Raw genomic sequence first — 8,111 nt, forward strand, 5'->3', positions numbered from 1 at the left:
CAAACCCCTAAGTTTTAATGTTTCTAAAGGATAGAACAATATCTTTTATATTATCCTTTTTTCCCCGGTATGATTGATATATTTCATTTTTTAAAAGGGAGGAAACCTGGGTGCGTGGCTGGCTCAGTCAGAGGAGCATGCGACTCGACCTCTGGGTTGTGAGTTTGAGCCCCACGTTGGGTATAGAGATTACTTAAAAATAAAATCTTAAAAAAAAAAGGGGGGTGGGGGAGGAAACCTGTAATTTAGAAAGGTTTTCTAGGGGCGCCTGGGTGTCTCAGTCGTTAAGCGTATGCCTTCGGCTCAGGTCATGTTCCCAGGGTCCTGGGATCGAGCCCCATATCAGGCTCCCTGCTCCGTGGGAAGCCTGCTTCTCCCTCTCCCTCTCCACTCCCCCTGCTTGTGTTCCCTCTCTTGCTGTGTCTCTCTGTCAAATAAATAAAATTAAAAAAAAAAAAAAAAGGTTTTCTATTTTCTACAGTTCAAACTCAAATTTCAACATTTGTGGTTGTTTTAATTTAAGCTATCCTTTAGAATAGACACCTCCTATCTACCTTCTTCCTGAACTATCCAGTCCTCTTTATATTCTAATTATTTGGTTATTGATCCAACTGGCTGCTTGAATTCAGTATTCCCTCTGTCCCCTCTGTTCCTAATCATCTTGTATACAACATGACGATTAGTAGTTACTAATAGTCAAAACCTTTGGTGACGTGAAATACCAAGTGTGGGACTGGGGTGGGGAGGAAGGGGCTGCCTATAACGAAATGCCAAGGCAGCCAGGAAATGCCATGAAGCATTCCTTTGGGGGGCACTGGGGTCTGATTATATCTCTGCCCTGGCAGCAAGCACAATTCCTGGTAATGATTATGGCCCACAGACTGCTCTATTGGAGGTAAAAATAAGGATTATTTATTTCCCTCTTAGGACAGATTATTCAATACAAACATCAAACCCTCAACTTGAGGGTTTTGTAAAACATATTCACTCTCTTTTCAGGCCCAGGTCTCTTTAAGCACCTTCTGAGTTGAGTTTCAGGATAGAGAGGCCTAGGAAACAGATTGAGACACTTGACTTTTTGTTCTGTCATTAGTCAGGCTCTCTTAACTTCCTAGGCCTATTATCCCTTTTTTCTTTTTTTTTTTTTTTTTAGATTTTATTCATTTATTTGACAGAGACAGTGAGAGAGGGAACACAAGCAGGGGGAGTGGGAGAGGGAGAAGCAGGCTTCCCACTGAGCAAGGAGCCTGATGTGGGACTTGATCCCAGGACCCTGGTATCATGACCCTAGCCAAAGGCAGACGCTTAACGACTGAGCCACCCAGGCACCCCCCCAAAGGCAGATGCTTAATGACTGAGCCATCTAAGCACCCTGGCCTATCTTCCCTTTTGCACTCCAGATTCCCATTCTGCCTTTCTCAGAGAGGGTGGTGAATAGGAAAATCAAGTCTGGAAGGACTTGAAGTTTAGCAGCGATGTGCATCTAAGCTTAGGAGATGAGGGACAGGGCACCACAGGACTTGACAGCTCTACTCAGTGAGACACCAAAGCCACTGCCAAGGAAAAATGAGCCATTTATTTAGAAAAGAAATAGAAATAAGTAAAACCCAAGGAGAGTTTACTTAGAGATGGCAAGGGTGATGATGATGATGATGATAATTAACCTTAGTAATCAAGACTTTCAATTTACACCCACCCACCTGTTTTTAAAAAACACCAGAATGCTTGGGGCGCCTGGGTGGCTCAGTGGTTAAGCGTCTGCCTTCGGCTCAGGTCATTATCTCAGGGTCCTGGGATCGAGCCCCACATCGGGCTCCCTGCTCGGGCGGGAAGCCCGCTTCTCCCACTCTCACTCCCCCTGCTTGTGTTCCCTCCTGCTGTCTCTCTCTCTGTCAAATAAATAAAAATCTTTTAAAAAAAATAAAAAACACCAGAATGCTTAAATGCCTTTACAATGCAGCATTCTTTTTTTAAAAAATTTTTTAAAGATTTTATTTATTTGACAGAGAGAGACACAGTGAGAGAGGGAACACAAGCAGGGGGAGTGGGAGAGGGGGAAGCAGGCTTCTCGCTGAGCAGGGAGCCCGATGCGGGGCTCGATCCCAGGACCCTGGGATCTTGACCTGAGCCGAAGGCAGACGCTTCACGACTGAGTCACCCAGGCACCCCGACAATGCATCATTCTTAACCTCCTTGAGATGACCTTAAAATGAAAGGAGCCCAGTGCCTCATTTTTTTTTTTTTTAACAAATGACAGGTTTAGTTGGCAGGGAAGAAGGGAAGTGATACTACAGCCCTGTGTCCTGCCTTGTAGGACCAAGGGCCTTAAATATTGCTTGCTAAAAGATCAGAAGGAATAGGAGTCTTTCAGCCTTATGGAGGGCCAGGTACATGCTCAGATTAAGAGGCTTCAATGAGAGAGAAGAGAGGTGGCATTTTCCCCTCCTGATCCCCTCAAATTCCTGGCAAATTCCTTAATGCCCTGCAGATGGCACCACTGACAACGAGTTTTCTGCCCAGAAGAGCAGAGCTCAGATTTGTGAACTCTGCCCTGTCACCTTGGAGCTGAGCCTAAAAGATACATAACAAACAGGAAGTAACTGACTTGTCATCTCTGGCTTGTTTTTTTTTGTTGTTGCTGTTCTGTCCATTCCTAAAGGCAGCTAGGCCTCATACTAGGCCATTATGACTCAGGCAGCCACAGGATTTAGGAACTCCCATACCCAAGCTCTTAGCTGCAGCTCCTGCCTCGAGGGTCCTCCCCAGGGTGGGATGGGTATCAAAACATGGTCTTGGGGTCAACATGTAGTAAGGGAGATTGCCAGATCAATCCGAACTCATTATTGACGCAAAATCAATAACCACCTAATGATGTGGAAATTATCATGTAGATACCGGTATCTTTGTGTTGTGAGGCCCAGCTACTTCCTCTCTGCCATTTGGTCTGTACACCAAAATATAAACGTCTTTCCCACCTATCCCTCAACTGATCAACCCATCTCCCAACCGACAGCTTGCCGTATGCTACTGTGTCAACTGTGATGAAGTTAGCTCATCTCATTCCTGCCGGGGGCCTTCACTCTTCCTCCCACCTATATAATACCTTTTCCAGCCATAACTGCCCCCTCCCATCTTTGCCCACTTAACTCATACTTTTCCTTTGATGATGGAAACTGAAATGTTACCTCTTCAAGGACTTAAAGATTAGGTCAGACTCAGATTCCCCATTAAATATTTGCATAGAACCTTTTACTTTTCTCTCAAAGCACTGATCATATTTTGGAATTATATACTTATTTGTGTGATTATTTAATTAATATATTTCCCCCCTATCAGATTTTATAAGCTCTACATCTATCGTGCTTATTACCATTGTATTGCCAGTACCTAGCTTGGTGCTTACTGCATGACTGGCACTCAATAAAGATTCCAAGAATTAATTTGGGGCAAGAACAAAGATTCAAACTTTTAACTCTGAAAGCTAGAGATGACTGCCCCTCCACTGTCTTCCCTTTTTTCCCCTTTTCCCAGGCCCAAAGATCTAAGATGCCTCAGGAAGGCACCACAGGGTAGATGGTGATATCAAATGAAGGTAGAAAGGAAAGTTGTTCTAAACATTCTTCATAAATAAGACCTGTTCTAAAGATTCTTCATAAATAAGATCCTTCACCTTCTCTCTGGCCCAACTTGTCTTATGATAATAGCATGCAGAAACTTCTGCTGGCTCACACTGACCAAATGAATGTGTGCCAGGGTCCAAAGTATGACCCAGCTATCAGAACAGGCAGGTGTCACCTTAGACATTCCATCAGTATGCAAAGCTAGGCAAAGCTAGGCAAAGCTAGGCAGCTGAGCATTCCCAACATCTTCTTCACTGGTTGCCCTGGTTGCCCTGCTATGCAAACTGTTTATCCAGTTCTGGGCACCTCAAAGAGGATACAGAGAGGCAAGAGAATTCCCTTCAAGGGGTGAGTGGAATGCTAAGGAGCTTTGAGTAGAGGAACTCAGAGAACTGAGGATGTTTAGATTAGAATAGAGAAACCCAATGAAGATCTGCTGTCCAGAAATGGCAGCAGCCTCATTCCTCAAAAACCCAGAGGGCACAGCAAAGGATGGGGAAAAGCACTGCAGCTCACTTTCTAATAAGCAGCTAGGATCAACAATGGGCCACTATGCCATCCATGTTGTCAGTGGCAAACAGAGAGAACCGAAGATTTCTAAAATCCCTCTCCATTCCCAGAGTCCAGGATTTCACAAATTTTTCTGCTATTTCAAGCCAATCTTTCATTATGACTATCCTCTCAAATATTTTTAGAAAGGTCAGAGAGAGGTAGGGACAAAGGAACAGAATCGCTCAAAGCATGTTTCTTAAACCCAACCCCTGCTAACAACAGGCTGTCAGATCCAGGTAGGTCTTACCTAAAAGGAACCTCTGGTTTTCTGGCTTCCCTGGCACCAGAGAAGAGGGCAATCCCAAAGTTGCTGGTCCATTTCTAGGAACTGGTCCAATTCCCGTCAGAGAGAAAGGAGGAGGTTTACAGCCTTACCTTGGGCTGCTACAAAATGCCACAGACTAGGTGGCTTAACCAACAAACTTTTATTTTTCACAGTTCTGGAGGCTGGGAAGTCTAAGAATCAGTGTCTGGTGAGAGCGCTCTTCCTGGCTTGCCTTCTTGTTATGTCCTCACATGGAAGAGAGAGAAAGCTCTAGTCTCTTTCTCTTCTCATAAGGACATCAGTCCCATCAAGGGAGCTGTACTTTATCTAAACATAATTACCTCTCAAAGGCCCCACCTCCTAACACCATCATTTTGTGGGTCATATAAAAATATTAATTTTTTGAGGTATAATTTGACTAACATTAATTTGGGACACCTGGAAATGAAATTGACACAAAATAGCCCAGCCTATAGCATTTTCACCCCAGAGCTGGAGGAGTTCTTCCTGAAGACCCAGGAAGTCCTGGGAATAAGATGGCCTTGAAGGTACTCAGAGTAAGCAGGACTTTTTCTGTACTTACTGTATTTTCTGTAGAAAAAAATAGGACATGTAGGTAAGCAAGGAGAAAATGAAGATATCCATAATTTGGAAAGTTTCTGAAATCTTTGTTTAAAGAAAAGGGCAACTTTTCCTGATTCTCCTCTCTGTCCCTCTCCTGCCCCAGTCACCTTGGGGAGTGGATGCCCCTGGTCTTCTATCTGCTCCTCTCAAGGTGCTGTTCAGCAATAAATCATCATTTGGAAGCTCAAAAGTGGTCTCACAGATACAGATGGAAGAGTTCCAGGGCTCTTGAAGGTATTGAAGTTCAAGTTTTAGCTTTCTATTACACTGACTATCTAAGCAATATAGTAGTGAGGAGAATACAGAAGTGGGGTATATATTCACTAAGAGGCAACAGTAGAGTGTCAGGAAAAAGGGAGGCTTTGGAATCAGAGAGGCCAAGTTCAAATCCTAGTTCCACCACCCAGTGTTGTTGGCCCTTGTACACATTACTTAATTTCTTTGAACTGAGTCCTCATCTCTAAAAAAAATAAAGTCTATTTTCAAGGTCCTTTTGACACTGAAAAAATCTATGTAAAGTATCTATTAATATTTAGCACTTAGTGGAGGCTCAATCTGGACTTGTTCCCTTCCTTGTGTTGCTTGAAGAAGTTGAAATTAATCCTCCATAATCAAGGTAGTCCCCTCCCTATGAAGAATGGGTTACTAATCTCATAGGCAGATCAAATCCACAAACACTGTTTACTATGAGAACTACACCGAGGTTGGAAGGAAAGGGATGAATTAAAAGCCACATACACATTTCCAATCCTTGAAGGAGAGGGGAAAGGAGAAAAGATATAAATGGAGGTAAATTTAAACAATACAAAAGATTTAAATAATAGCTCAAGATAATGTTATGAAACAGTGCATAGATGCCTGATTGTTCACTGAACTATATAGCTGAAACTGTACAGGCAGAAATCCCTTCAGGAAAGAATGGAAGAAAAGACGTTATTGGTGTTGAGCCTTGAAGTAGATAGGATTTGGACAAAGTGAGACTTGGTAAGTTTAAAAATATATCATGGAGTGTCTTTTTGCATAGTTTTCTGAGTGTTAATTCAGTGATCAGAGAATCTCTGAAAAGAAAGTTATTGTGCTTCCAATGGATTTGTAAACAAGGGCTCAAGGACTTGTGAGCAAATATATCAGATTGTCACTGGGCTCAAAACTACTTTCTCTAGGAAGTATTCTACATTCTTTCTCTCTGTTCTGAGCTTGAGCTTGTCTTCTACTATGCAGTTCCAAGTTCATAGGTTTATTGATATTTTGCCTTTTAAAATTCACTTCAGTTGTACATAACTGTACATTCTGGATGATGATAAGTCTCTAAGCAGAATCTATGCTAACCAATTGTATGAATCAGATTTAATAGTCTGTGGCTCTGGGGATGTCACAGAACTTTGGAAACTGCAAAGGACTGTTAACATTAGATTTTTAGATTTAGAAGCAATCTGAAGGGTGTTCTAGTTAAGTGTAGTCCAGGATGACAGTGCTAGAACCAGACCCAGCTCTTCTGATTATCAGCAATGCCTGCTATCTTTTCTCACCATATTTGTAAATATTTGAGTGTCTACATGTATTATGCACCAGGCTAAGGGCTAGGGAAATAACTACATCCAAGACAAATATGGGGTGCCTGTGTGGCTCACTCAGTTAAGCATCTAACTCTTGAATTCAGCTCAGGTCTTGATCTCAAGGTCATGAGTTCAAGCCCTGCATTGAGTTCCATGCTGGGGGCCTACTTAAAAAAAAAAAAAAGACAAATATGATTCTTTCCCTTTACAAGCCTATATGGAGGAGGCAAACAAATGGAAGCAAATTAAGTTATGGCAACTTGTTATAAATAATATGATTAGGTTGCTTTAGATAATGCAATGGGGGAAGGCTCTGAATAGGTATCATTTAAGCTCAAACCTGAAAGAGATTGAAGTCAGCCAAAATGAATTGGGAAGGGGGAGGGGAGGAGGAAATATCAAGCACAGAGCCTTAAGGAAGGAAAGAGCTTGGCAGGATCCACCAGGAACTGACCAAAGGCCAGGGTGAAGATGCTGGCAAATTGAAGCAGTAAATGCACAGCTGGGCTGACAAAGTAAATGGAAAAACTGGTGAGGTGTAAGAGCTTACCCAAGTGATAGGGACTGGGGAAGAGTGGAGCACACCCTGCCCCATCTACTGGGCCATATGTCCTTTTTGACCAGTTCTGCCAGATCTTCTATTTAAGAGACGGAAATCTGAATTTTTAAGATATCCTGATTTTTAAATGTTTATTCAAATTTGTTAAAAACACCGTGAGCCAAACAAAACACAGTATGTTTATTCCTAAAACACACTCAGTAGGCCCAAGCCACCTCCCTGTGCTCTCCTTTTCTTCCTTGCAGATCATCCCAGGATCCAGCCAGTTAGCTTCTTCTCTTTGTAACTACCCACTCTTCCTGCTGGAGTTCAGTTCACCCCAAGCTTGGTTGCTAAGGGGGAAATCAGCTCTTCAGCTCCTCTCATTATCTTGCTATCACCAAAGACAAATGTGTGTATACACACATACATTAAGTGTGTACATATACATAGAAACAAGTACATTCTTTTTATTTCCCAAGGTCCTGTTGCAAATCAGTGGGGAAACAAAAAAGGGACAAAAATAACTTGCTCCGGAAAAGTTACCAGGGTACAGAATTCAGCTGTTAATTCTGGCCCCTGACTCTTGCTCAGATAGTAACTGGATGCAGTCTAGGCCTTTACAATTGGGCTCTTATCCTTCAGTGGGGCAGTTTGCAAAACTCAGCCCTTCTTTTGAGTTTCCCTTACTTCTCCAACTTAGAGGAAGGGTTCAAGTCCATGAAGGTGGAACTACCCAAACAGTACATATTCCAAGGTTGCCGGAAGGTACCTGGCATTCCTTAATTGTGTGACCTTGGCACGTGACAACGTCTCACCATTTTCTAATCTCTAAAATGTTAACCATATCTTCCTCTGAAGGGCTGTTGTGATTTCAAAAGGAGATAAAAGTCTATAAGGTGAGTGGCACAGAGTAGGGTAACATTTGACTCAGCCCTATTAAGCAATGATTCCCC

Source organism: Phoca vitulina, unplaced genomic scaffold (assembly GCF_004348235.1).
Source record: "Phoca vitulina isolate PV1807 unplaced genomic scaffold, GSC_HSeal_1.0 scaffold23, whole genome shotgun sequence".
In the NCBI taxonomy this organism is placed as follows: domain Eukaryota; kingdom Metazoa; phylum Chordata; class Mammalia; order Carnivora; family Phocidae; genus Phoca; species Phoca vitulina.